Source organism: Cetorhinus maximus, chromosome 8, assembly GCF_964194155.1.
Source record: "Cetorhinus maximus chromosome 8, sCetMax3.hap1.1, whole genome shotgun sequence".
In the NCBI taxonomy this organism is placed as follows: Eukaryota; Metazoa; Chordata; class Chondrichthyes; order Lamniformes; family Cetorhinidae; genus Cetorhinus; species Cetorhinus maximus.
In genome coordinates, this window is record NC_135886.1 from 136,659,450 (window position 1) to 136,673,218 (window position 13,769).

The following is a 13,769-nucleotide window of genomic DNA, read 5'->3' on the forward strand; positions in this document are numbered from 1 at the left end:
CCAGCCACAGGTGACTGGTCTCAATATATGGAAGGTGTTGCGTTCTTCTTTCAAGCCAACAAAATCACAGGGGGCGGGGGAAAGAGGATAGCACTTCTCCTGAGTGTTTGTGGGAGAAGAACCTATAGTTTAATTCGAAGCCCCCAGTGCCCTAGATTCAAAGACTTTCAGTGAATTAGTAGACCTCATTATGGGACATTTTCAACCCAAGCCCTCAGTCAAAATGCAGATGTTCAGGTTCAATTTATGGAATAGGGCACCGGGAGAGACCATTGCTACCTACGTGGCAAAATTAAAACAACTAACGGAATATTGTGATTTTGGTGAAACCCTGACTGACATGCGCAGGGATCATTTGGTATGTGGCTTGCAGGAGGGTGCTATTCTGCCAAGATTGCTGGCTGAAGTGAATCTTGATTTTAAGAAAGCGTTACAAGTAGCGCTTGCGATGGAAAGCGCTGTAAGGGATTCACAAGCGATTCAAAAGGTGCAAAATGGCGCCGTTCGCCTAGTTGGGCGGGAACAGTCAGCCAAAAGTGGCGCAAAAAGCCCGGGCTCTGCCGCAAAGCGGGAAACAATCCCCCGCTACCCGAAAATATAGAGGAAACAGCTTAGCAGCAAAGTCGAAACTAATTTTTATTGATGTGGAAACAATCATACTCCTAACGATTGGCAATTTAGAAAGGTCAAGTGTTATTTTTGTAACAGAAGTGGATATATATTGAAACATTGCAAAGAGAGATTTAAACAGGCTTCCAGACAATAAATGAAGTCCAATGAAGTATATAGTGTAGAAGAGCCAGAAACAACCAATTCTGGCGTTTATTCATTACTAAACATGAAAGTTGGGAAGACAGAGCCAATTACTGTCACCGTGCAAGTGAATGGTAAACCATTAAAAATGGAAGTAGACACAGGTGCTTCTACCACTCTAATAGGGGAACACACTTTCAGATATTTAAATAAAGGTGCTCAACAATTAAATTTGGAACAAACATCTGCCAAGTTGAAAATGTACATGGGTGAAGAAATCCAGGTAAAAGGTATCACCAGAGTAACTGTTCATTATAAACACCAATCAGCACAGCTACCAGTGATGGTATTAGAAGGCAGAGGACCAAACCTTCTAAGTCAAAATTGGTTGAGGGAAATTAGCCTTGATTGGCCAGTGAGATTTCAGAAGGAAACAGGAAGAGTTCCAGAGTTGAAAAAGGAACAAGGCAAGGTACTTGAGAAAGAGCCTGGAGAGTCCAAGGACCGCAACTGGATGAAAAAGGAGTGCGTAAACATTCAGCAACCTGAAGAAATTAAGACTGTCTTAAACAACGACATGGAAGAACAGCAGAAGAAACTGAAGGAGATTCTGCTGAATTACAGGATTCAAGATGACCCCTCAGGTCAAAATTTGTACCTCTGAAAAATTACGAAGATAAACAGGAAGAATTTAATATCTCTCTGGACAAACTGAAGAACCAGTTGGTAGAGAAGACACAGCAATGTTCAAGGTTCCAGGAGGAAGCCAACAGATACAAAATGGAGGCAGGAGGGCTGAAGAATCAGCTGAATGAAGCTAAAGAGGCTTTGAAAGCAAAAGTTGTAGAACTTTCCAAGATGTGAGTAGATAATGAATCATGAGTAGCTCAACTACTGAACTAAGATAGGCTGAGATTGCATCTGGGAGAAGTATGGCTGACAATGAAGTCAAAAAGAAGCTGAGACTAAATTCTGTGGTAGAAAGAAGAAGACACGTAGGAAGAGGATGCAGAATCACTGATGAGACACTGTCTTTGAACAAAACTAAGCCTGATATTTCCCAATTTGGAGGGTAAGATGGAGAATAGTCAAGTGAACCAAAAAGCGACTCATGATTTGCATAGTCGTGAGTGACAATTTACTCTTGGAGAAACAGTATATGTAAGGAATTTCGGTGGAGGACAGAAGTGGTTACCTGGTAAAGTAAGCTCTGCGACTGGACCATTGTTGTATCACATGGAAGTGGAGGGCCGGATCACCCATAAGCATGTGGATCATTTTTTAAAAAGAGAGATACCCCAACAAAATGATGTTCCATCTGTAACCATTACTGAGCCTGTGGTTCCTGTTGAAGATGCTCAACCAATAGACATGCCCGATGTCTCCGTCGGAGTGGAAGACACTGAACTGCCTGTGCCTAATGAGGTACCTGATGTTAACGTGGCTCCAGAGAATGTGATTCCTGTCAAAAGAATCAGAAGTCGGAAGCTACGACATTCCACGTGGATCAGGAAACCACCTGAAAAACTGAACTTGTAATGTCATGACCTGTGTAAATATTGTAATGTCATGAGATAAATGTCCTTATAAATGCAAAATGCACAGAAAAGTAAAAGGGGGAAGAATGTAGTAATTATAGGCTTTGAGAAACGTAGGACTGTAGCTTTAAGAATAATACGGTGCTGTAAGATCACATGTTCTGAGTAAACCAATGGATTAGCAGTGCGCGGAACATTTAGGAGAGAGTTCTTCTCTAGTTATAGAGTTTGATGCACACATGTAGTTCCTGCTGCTGCCTTGTAAATAAAGTTAAGAAAAGTTGCCTGGAAAATCAATTCTATAACAGTGGAAAACCCCAACATCCTAAAAATCCTGACCTTCAGGACTTCCTGAGGGTGTGAAAGGCACTATAAGCATGTACAGTTCATGCCATTTCTTTTTAAAAGAGGCATCTGAATCAGTCCCTATCAAGCAAATTGCGGTCTGAAATTCCTTCCTAAAGCTTATACCAAAATGGATTTGACATAATGAGAACAAAATTACTCTTTTTTTCCAAACTGTATTTCATACGGGGCATGTTGTTTGTCCCAGCTGCAGTTTTCACGGGTAATTTGGAGCTAGCCTCCACTTTACAAATTTAAAGAGCAAAAGGAGGAGGAGAGAGTTCAAGTGGCTTTGATCTGTCTGGTGTTTGTTCAAAGCTCCAAACGAGCACATCTGTACATGTGTAGGAGTGCACCAAATTACCGTGCATGCACCATGCCACTTTCAACAGCCTTCAAAATGGTTTTTCCTTTGGGGGATTTTTTTTGCAAGGTGCTACTGCACGGATGCAAAGGCCTGCACATTAGCAGCTGCACCGTCATTGAGGTTGAACTTGGTCAGACGTTGTCAAGATAGATCCACCCCAGTGAAAGGACCATGTCTGGGCTGAGGCGTGTGGGTCATCATTACAACCTATGCTATAGAAACCACAGATCAACACTCTCTTAAAAACCTGCAAAAGGCTTAATTGCATAAAAATAGTCACTGGGGCCAACACTCAAAATGTCTTTGAACCAGGCACAGCAGCATTTGAGCTGCTATGATACAACATGCACTGCATTTCTGATGAAAACTCAGTGACCTGAAGTGACCTGAGACATTAACTCTGTTTCTGTCTCCACAGGTTCTGCCCGGCCCGTTGACAGTTTTTAGCGTTTGGTGTTTAGTCAGATATCCAGCATCCACAGTACTTTGCCGTGTAGAACTACAACAGGACCATTCTGAAATTGGGGGTTACACAGTGCGAGACACAGGCAGCGAGATCAGAGTTATACTGCTGGCTGCGACTCGCACACATTATTTTTAATGTCAAGAGAATCGGGAATCATAGAATCATTGGGCTCAGAAGGCGGCCATTTGGCCCACTGTGTCCGTCTCAGCTCTTTGAAGTGGAAAAAGAAAAGGATGGCTTGCATTTATATAGCGCCGTCATGCCCACTGGACATCTCAAAGTGCTTTGCATTGCTTTTGAAGTGCAGTCATTGTTGTAATGCAGGAAACACAGTAGCCAGTATATGATCAGCAAGCTCCCACAAAAAGCAATGTGATAATGACCAAATAAATTGTTTTTTTGTGATGTGGATTGAGGGACAAATATTGGCCAGGGCACCGGGGTGGAGGTTGGGGGCGGGGGGGGGGTGCTGTGGAGGTGGGGGGGAGTACGGAGAGAACTCCCCTGCTCTTCTTCAAAACAGCACTATGGAATATTTTACATTCACCTGAGCAGGCAGATGGGGCCTCAGTTAAACCCCTCATCCCTCAGCGCTGCACTGGGAGTGTCAGCCATGGATATGCGCTCAAGCCCTGGAGTGGAAGCTGAGCCTGGAGCCTTGCCGGAGTCCTACCAACTGAGCCAAGGCTGTCACACCTGCCGAAGGGGCTGACAAGGTAGTCCCACTTGCCCCGCTCTTTCCAAGTAGCCCTGCAAATTGCTCCCACCACCCTCTCAAGCAATGAATAGCTGATGCAGACAATGTATCACTGCTCAAGAATACACTGGATAGATGCATGCAGGAAAAGGGGTTCAAGGTACATGGGAAAACATAGGACCTGCTTTGAACCTAATGTGAAGATTAAACGGTCACAGGAGTACTTCTTAAATCTTGGTTATGCTTCAATCAGCCTGCAGCCCAAGTATGTGAGATTCCTGCATGGAAAGAGTTTTGCCTTTAGGACATTTCAGTAGCTTTTACATTGGGTTATGCCACTGGCATCAGCTTCTAAAGTACTGGCCTAACACACTGGCCAATGAAATTTGCTGGCTTGGTTAATGTTGGCTAGGTCAGGAAGGTGGGTTTTGTCTTTAGTGGTCTTCCCCAGCCACCTGTCTTAACAAAACCAACGTGCTTATTTTGATGTTGCTGCCATTGAATAAGGTCCAAGCATTGGGAGATTGTTGGCACCAGCATAGAAACAAACCAAGTGAAAGAGGTTTGGATTCAGACCGGGATCTCTCTCTTCATTCATTTATGGGAGGTGGGCGACTGCTGCACATGCCTAATTGCCCTGGTAAGGTGTTGGTGAGCCGCCTTCTTGAACTGCTGCAATTTGTGTGGTTAAGGTATTCCCCATGGGACTCTTAGGGAGGGAGTTCAGGATTTTGATCTAGCGACGAGTTATGTGACTGCAAAGTAAGCTATGGCCCAATTGATAGCATACTTGCCTCTAATTCTGGAGCTTGTGGGCTCAAGTCCCACTCTAGAGACTTGAGCCCATAATCCAGGTTGACACTCCAGTGCAGTACAAAGGGAGCGCTGCACTGCTGGATGGTTAGTCTGTTAGCCTTTTGGATAAGACATTAAATCAAGGCTGCATCTTTCCTCTCAGGTGGACATTAAAAGATCCCCTGGTGCTATTTTGAAGAGCAGGGGAGTTCTCCCTGGTGTCCTGACCAATATAAATCCCTAAACCAACATCACTAGAGCAGATGATCTGATCACGATCTCACAGCTGTTTGTGGGAGCATGCTGTGCTCAAATTAACAGCCACATTTCCTGTATTGCAACAGAGGCTACATTTCAAAAAGTACTTAATTGGCTGTAAAGCGCTTTGGCATGTCCTATGACTGTGGGAGTTGCTATGGAAATGCAGGTTATTTTTTGTGTATCAACGAGCTTCTTTAGCTGTGTAAATGGCAGTAAAACTGCAGCTTTGAACAAGTCAGTTATGGATTTTTACAACTACTGGTAATTCTATCAAATTAATAATAAATACCTAACATGAAAGTTTAAAATGGTTTGAAAATGCAGAAATTCTCAGTAACCTAATGGCTTAATCCCTGTCTATGAATAAATTGCAACATTTAAAATACACAATTTAACCTTTTGCAAGTGTCAATCGCTGGGAAACATGGCATTTACCCTTGGGATTAGATGCAATTCAAACCTCTGCGTGGATTAGTTGTTCTTTTTGACCTTCTACCTCTTTCTTAACCTCCTGACCAATTTCTGCTGCTGTCTGCTTCCATTTCATTTTCAAGACAGCGAACATTTCCTCAATATCTTTCAGAAGTGCACTCCCACAACGGCAATCTCCCCATCTAGAAAGGATCATCACAGAAAGTGCGGGCGTCAAGACATTTCAACCAAGTTCGCTTCCGACGTGTTCCTAAGCCAAACAGACCTCTCAAAACAATGAACTGAAATTTGCTGTCACAATAATGGAGTGTTAACAATGCGTGCTGCTATAAATTCACAAAACCACCAGCAAATTTATATGGGGTTACAAGGTATGTCGTTAAGATGCGAATCTCCAAAACTTGCTATTCGATTTACTGCACTAGTATCTGCTCCATGCAAATGGCATCTTGCCCTCAGCAGCCCAATTAATTTTAAGAACTTGCCGATTTGCACGTTAATTTCCCAATAAACTCGCCGCAGAAAATTAAGACTGATAATTGAGAACACAAAAACTCTTTTAACTGTGTGATAATTGTGAGTGCAATGCTAATCAACCTCTCTGGCCCAGAAAAGGAACAATTTAAACTGTGGTGAATTATGGCTAGAATTTCACAAAATGTAATTTTTTAAAATTTAAAATTTGTTTTAATTTACATTTCGGTCTCTCTCTCTCTGTTAAGAGGATCTTCTTTAGCTTCTCTTTATTTGGTAGCACTCTCAACTCTGAGTCAGAAAGTTGTGGGTTCACACCTCACTCCGACGCTTGAGCTCAGAAATCTAGGCTGATGCTCCAGTGCAGTCTTGAGGGAGTGCTGAACTGTCAGAGGTGATGTCTTTCAGATGAGACTTTAAACCGAGGCTCCATCTTCTCTCTCAGGAGAAGTAAAAGATCCCATGATACAATTTTGAAGAAGGCCAAGGGTGTAATCTCCAGTATCTTGGCCAATATTTATTCCTCAATTAACATCGGTGGGGACTAAAAAGATTATCTAGTCAGTTTCACCTTGCCGTTTGAGGAAATTTGTTGTGCTCAAATTAACTGCTGCATTTCCTACATTACAAAAGTATCTACACTTCAAAAGTTCTCCACTGAGTGTAAAGGGCTTTGAGGTGCCCTGAGGTTGTAAAGGATGTATAAGTGGAAGTCTTAATTTTATTTCTGTACTTGATTTAACTCTAATTACCCCTATTCCTTTCTCAGTCATTCCCAGGTGCCCACTGTCCTTGCTGTATCATTATGGGAATATATGAGAACCAGGAATCTCAAACCCAAGATTAAGGTCATGGTTTACCAGGCAGGAGTGACGCATGTACTTCCATAAGGGAAGGCGGTGGCATAGTGGTATTGTCATTGACTGGTATTCCAGAGACCCAGGGTAATGCTCAGGGGAGCTGGGTTTGAATCCTACTATGGTAGATGGTGAATTTTGAATTCAATTATTTTTAAAAATCTGGAAATAACAGACTGACGATGACCATGGAACCATTGCTGATGCCCTTTAGGGGAGGGAAATCTGCCATCCTTACCAGGTCTGGCCTACATGTGACTCCAGACCCACAGAGATTTGGTGACTCTTAAATGTCCTCTGAACAAGGGCAATTAGGGATGGGCAATGAATGCTCAGCGACACCCACGTCCCCTGAATGGATAATAAAAATAGACTTGGACAACCTACAGCAGGCATTCTCAAAGCACTGGAGAAGTGTCGGAGCCTTCCCAAGATTATCCAATTCTAGCATCAAGAAAGGAAACAGCAGCGTCCTCTCCCAAGCCAACTGCCCAGCATCGAGGCGCTAACCACTCAAATCCAACACTTGTTGTTCGTATGCCTGACACCAGATTCCTGAAGCAACTGCTCCGCTCGGAACCTGGTTGCGGAAGGAGGCTCCCTGGACAGCACAGTAGATAACGCTTTAGGGATGTGCTCAAAGCCTCCCAGAAGAGGTCAAGCATACCCATTGACTCATGGGAGTCCCTGGCTTGAGGCCGACATTAATTTAGAAGGTTCCTCTGGACGGGCACCAAACACAGCAAGAGACTTCACCGGGAACGTGTGGAGACAAAGTTGAGGCATCGGGGAGAGCACACAAACCTTCAAACAACCCATCTACCCAACCCTCCAGCACCATCTGCCCCGCATGCAGCAGAGACTGCAGATCGTACATGGGACTATTCAGCCATCTCAGAACCCATCGAACCAGAGCGGAAGCAAGTCATCCTCGATCCTGAGGGACTGCCTGAGAAGGGAGAAGGAGAAGGATCATTGAGCCTTGCCCCCTCCCTTCTCTAGCTGAGAGAGGCAGCTTGAGAATCCAGTCACATATATAATGTCTGGTGTCTGTAATGCTCAAATCTGCAACTCTCAGATGCGCCAACAGTTCCTGACAAGCTTGTTTTCAAAAGGGATTAAGACGATGATGAAAAGAAATCATTTGTCAAGCCAGGCAAAAATCCGAAAGTTACTGTATTTTCCAAAGCATTGGGGTGACACTTATTATCTCTTACAGATGTTCAGCTAGCACCAATAGGCTGTTCCAGACATGTCCAGGAATTTCAGTGGTTTCCGTTGGAGGATGGGTAGAGCAATCACAATGATATCACTGGCAGGAGGTCCCATTATTATTTTGGTGATCGAGCATAGGAATATAGGAACGGGAGGAGACCATTCAGCCCTTCAAGCCTGCTCTGCTATTCAATGGATGACCTGTATCTCTCGACTCCAATTTTCTGCCTTGGGTCTGTCACGCTTAATCCCCCGGCCTCACAAAAATCTATTGAGATTTGAGATTTGAAATTCTCAATTGACCCCCAACCTCAAGAACACTTTAAGAGACAGAGTGCCAGATTTCCATTTCCCTTTGTGTAAATAAGTGCTTCCTGACACCACCCTTGAATGACCTACCCCAAACTTGACGTTAAGCCCCATTTTAATTGAGCTGGCAAGTGGACAGTGCTATAGCAGCACTAACCATAGGCTCTTCTATTGATCCGAGAGGGCAGGTGGTGACCTTTAAGGAACGGGTGGGGTTGGGGATTGGCCCATAGGGGCAGGCTGAGTTGATAAAAGACCAAGTCAGTATCTTCGACGTTCACTGGATCAACCCTAACAGGCGGTGGCGTGGTGGTATTGTCACTGGACTTGTATTTCAGAGACCCAGGGTAAGGCTCTGGGGACTCAGATTCAAGGGTGAAATTTGAATTCAGTAAAAATCTGGAATAAAAAGTCTGACGATGACCATGAAACCATTGCCGATTGTCGTAAAAACCCATCTGGTTCACTAATGTGCTTTAAGGAAGGAAATCTGCCACCCTTACCTGGTCTGGCCTACATGTGGCTCCAGACCCACAGCAATGCGGTTGACTCTTAAAATGCCTCTGAACAAGGGCAATTAGGGATGGGCAATAAATGCTGGCCTAGCCAGCAAAGCCCACGTCCCATGAACGAATTTTTAAAAAGGCATGGCACTTGCACAGTGTGTACTCTTCAATGCAGAAGCCCAGAATGGCATCAATATCCTAAATACTTGCACAGGACCCCAATTCAAACATGAATAGGAAGCTCCCAGCTGTTTCTTGTGAAAGTGCTGCCTGTCTAAATCAGGGCTCCTTCAAAAGTCACAAAAAACCAGTGAGCTGAAACTTGGCCACTAAGCCTTTTGTTGCCAAATTTTGACTTGTTACCACTACCACGCAAGTTAAGGGAGAGTCGATAATCACCCCTTAAACATTGGATAGGAAGAGCAGTAGGAGAGGTTAGCTTTCATATTCCCTCATGGCCTCGCCCTCTCCCTTCTCCAGCCTACTGCCCTCTGAGATCTCCGCGCTCCTCCAATTCTGGCCTCTTGAGCAACCCTGACTTCAATTGGTCTATCATTGGTGACCATGCCTTCAGCTCCTCGGCCCCAGTCTCTGCAATTCCCTCCTTAAACTTCTCCACCTCTCTCTCATACTTTAAATCACACCTTAAAACCTATCTCTTTGACCGAGCTTTTGGTCGCCTGTCCTAACATCTCCTGTGTGACTCGCTGTCAAGTTCTGCGAGGTAATCGATTCTGTGGAGTGCCCTGATACGTTTTACAGCTTGAAAAATGATCTATAACTGCAAGCTGTTCAATCGGATGAAGCGTTTTAACTAATTGAAGCAGCTGACGGGACAATGACCGACAGGCAGAAAATTCTGCCCTATGACATTCAAGTAAAGCTAACATCAATGCGAAAAATCACAACAAGTTAGTGTTGTACTAATGAGGTGAGACAAACCTCCTGACTAAAGTACAAGTGGCGTAAATGAGATACTAAACCAATATTTGTATCAGAGAGTTACTTCAGTGTGCGGTGATGCTGCATCATTGTAATCTGCATTTCGTAAACCCAGAGGCAAACCCTAATCTCAGAGTGAAGTGGCCTGAATTTAAACTCCACTGTGGCCCAGAGTCAGGCTGTGCCCTGACTCTACTCTTCACTTTAACCATGAGATTCACTTTCACTGAGGCTGCCAACCGTGACATAAATGCACCTTTTTTCTCACGCACTGTCGGTTTTACTTGTTTCCTTTAATTTTCTAAAAAAAATGTTCAAATTGATTTAGAAGGATTTAACTGAAAACGATTTTTTTTTAAAATATGCACTGACATCAATCCCTGTGTCCGTGCAGTAACTCCATATACTCCAGTTGCCTTTTTAAAAAGAGAAAAAAAAGGCTTGCTTTGATATAGCACCTTTTATGACCTCAGGAAATCCCAAAGTGTTTCACAGCCAGTGAAGTAGTCCTGAAGTGCAGTCACTGAGGTAATATTGGAAACACAGCAGCCAATTTGTGCACAGCAAGTTCCCACAAACAGCAATGCGACAGTGACCAGATAAATTGTTTCAGGCTTTGGCTGATGTGTAAATATTGACCAAATAAGAGATCCGCTGAATTTCATTGGTACAATACCGGCTTGTTGTGGCTTTCTGTCCATATATTAGCTTTGCTCCTTTATATTGCCTTGGCATGTGTTCATTCCTTCTTTCTCAGCACTCATTCTCTTAAACTCTTCACTCGTTTTGTTTGCTCTCTGTCTTCCAACCTTTTGCAGAATTTTAATGTTCCCATAAGTTTAACAAGACGTAACAGTTCAAAGCTTCTCAGTTCAACTGTGGCATATTTGCTGCTGATCAGACAGGCTGGCGTACAACTCCCTTCCCCAATGAATACAAATGCGGGACTGGATGAGGAGAAAGCCTTATGCAAAACAGGGCCAGAGAGCTACAGCACTGTGCTGGCGATGTTAGAATGTGGCCCTGGTGCTGTTCTGTTTGGCAAGAAAGTTACTGAACCATCTTGGGGGAACAAAGCAAGGCCCAGCCAGCTCCTAGTTACTATTCAGCAACGTGTTTCAAGGCTTGAATTTTCCCTCTGCGAAATAATGCATCTATTTTGGGCTGGAGTGAATGCTCCTCACAATTAGCGAGGTGCTGAAAAAAGGAGAATTTGCATAACATAAATTTTTAACATGCTCCAATTCTGGCCTCCTCGATTTCCATCGCTCCACCATTGGCAGCCGTGCTTTCAGCTGCCCTGGCCTAAGCTCTGAAGTTCCCTCCTTAAACATCCCCACCTCTCACTTATCTCCTTTGAGATGCTCCTTAAAATATACCTCTCCGTACAAGCTTTTAGCCATCTGTCTCCAGATGTCAGCAAGTGGTGCCGTGCCAAATTTTGTCCCACTACGATTCTGTGGTGTGACTCGAGGGCCAGGATTTTCCGGTCGTCGGGCGGGTGTGGCGGCCGGGCCCGGGAGCGTCCAGGATACAGTCCGCCGCCTGCGATCGGACCCCGACCGTGATGTCATGCTGGCGGGCCAATTAACGGCCGGCCAGCGTGAAACATGCGCTGAGAGCCTCAGCGCTGCTGGGTGGGGGCGGGAGGAGGGCGAGCGCAGAAGTCTGGGCATGTGCGGGGGGTTGGGGAGCGCGCGCTGACAGCTCCCTGAAAGCACGGAGCTGCCTCAGGGGGTGGGGGCTGAAGATTTGTAGAAACAGAAATAAAAATTTTCAAGATGAGAGAAACATGTCCCCACCTACAACTCAGTCACATATTAAAAACGATATCTAAAAATGTTTACTTTTCTCAAAACGACTGTTGGAAACCTCATCCACAGGCCACCTGGCCAATTCATCCACCCGCTAACCCTAAGGTTGGACAGGCAGCGAAAAATTGCTTTTAACTAATTGATTAAGGGCCTCAATAGGCCTCTTAATTGTCGGCAGGCACGAGACCGAATCTCGCGCGTGCCCGCTGACCGAAATATTCCAAGGGTGCGTAATGGTGTCGGGACGCACGCCCAGCGTCATCGTGTGCTTTTTTACGCCCAATCGATTTGGGCATGCGCCAGCCCACAGGGCGTAAAATCCTGCCCAAGATGCTTACTGCATTAAGGGTGCTACATAAATGCAAGTTGTTGCTTCACCTTTTGAAGATTTCATGTGAGGATTTCCCATCTACTGGGGTGGCTGTAACAGTGACAGTAATCCAATGAGTCAATCAACACCATGTTCATATATGGGAGCATTGAGTACTCCTGGATGAATAATTTAAAATGCACCGTGCAACTTAGATTTTGTAAGTTCTTAGCGGAATGCAGAGAGGTTTCGTGGCTCAGTGGTAGCATCTCTGCTTCTAAGTCAAAACCTCTGGGTTCAGGTCCCACTCCAGGATTGGAAGGGGTTTTCATGATGAGGCCAAACAGGTTCACAACCAACCTGCTAATCCTTCCAAAATATCTATGGTAGGTAGTAAGAGAAGCAAAGGCTCCTGATGTGGAGTGGTGTCCCCCAAGTTATAACCACGTGTGTGTATCTGTCTCTCTCTGTCTGAAACAAGCAGAAATGCCTCTGCCTTATTACAGATGGGATTGAGTGCAAGCACTTTTATACCTTAAAATATTGAAGGTCCACGAGAAACATACTGGCCCAGCTTTTGCATCAAGATTAACGGTGAGGCTAACAGCGCTCACAGTAAATCAGGCAGCAACCTCTGAAGTCTACACATGTCCTATTAAACATGGAAATCAGGAAGCTGCTGTCTGATTTGAAATGCTCCCCCCACTGACTTCACGACAGCAGTACTTCAATTAGCGACTTGTCATTGAAATTATTTCCTTCCTGTTCATTCAAGGGTGGCTAGCAAGGCCAGCATTTATTGCCCATCCCTAATTGCCCTCAAGAAGGTGCTCGTAAGCCACCTTCTTGAGTGGTGGCTAGGCCATTCCAGGGGGCAGTTAGGAGTCTAACACATTACTGTGGGCCTGGAGTTACATGTAGGACAGACCAGGTAAGGACGGCAGATTGCCTCCCCTGAAGAGCATTAGTGAACCAGGTGACATTTTAACAGCGCCCCAGCGGTCCCATGGTCACCATTCCTGATACTAGCTTTGTAACCCTGATTTATTTAATCAACTGAATTTAAATTCATTTGAACTCATGTCTCCCGATCATTAAACCTGGCCTCTGTGCGCTGGCCCAGTAACATAGCCAATATACTACCAAACAACTATTCAAATACACAAAGGGCATGGATTTGGGGTATTTACCAAATAGATACACCAGAAAAAGTTACAGCAATACATTCGAGCGTATGTGAAATTCAACATTGTGATAAATCTGAACTGATGCCAAATAACCTCCAAAGCACTGAAGACTAATTTTACAAATTTGGGGACTTTTTATACCAGCACTTGATTGCTGTTGGATATCTAAAAAAGAAAGATTATTTTTTTACTTTTACCTTCTGTCCTTTTTTACCTCTCTCTTTTAATCCCATCCTTTTTCATCTCTTTATTTTGCTTTCTATAAATGATTTTACAATGAATTAAATATTGTAATTTGCACTTCCTGGTTTAGACTCTATGTGACTATATATTTTATATTCACATAGCGCAGAAGGAGGCCATTCGGTCCATCATACCTAAGAAAGAGCTCTTTGAAAGAGTAAATCAATCATTTCCACTACTCCAGCTCTGCCCCCAGCTCTCCTTAACCCACAGCCTTGCAAATTCTTCCCGTTCAAGTATGTGGCCAATTGTCTATTG

At 44.3% G+C, this 13,769-nt stretch overlaps 1 protein-coding gene across 4 annotated transcripts in view; it reads right to left on the reverse strand.

Annotated features, from left to right (window-relative positions):
- aff2 (AF4/FMR2 family, member 2) overlaps positions 1 to 13,769 on the reverse strand; it is a 453,090-nt gene that overhangs the window by 363,439 nt on the left and 75,882 nt on the right. The window lies entirely within an intron of this gene.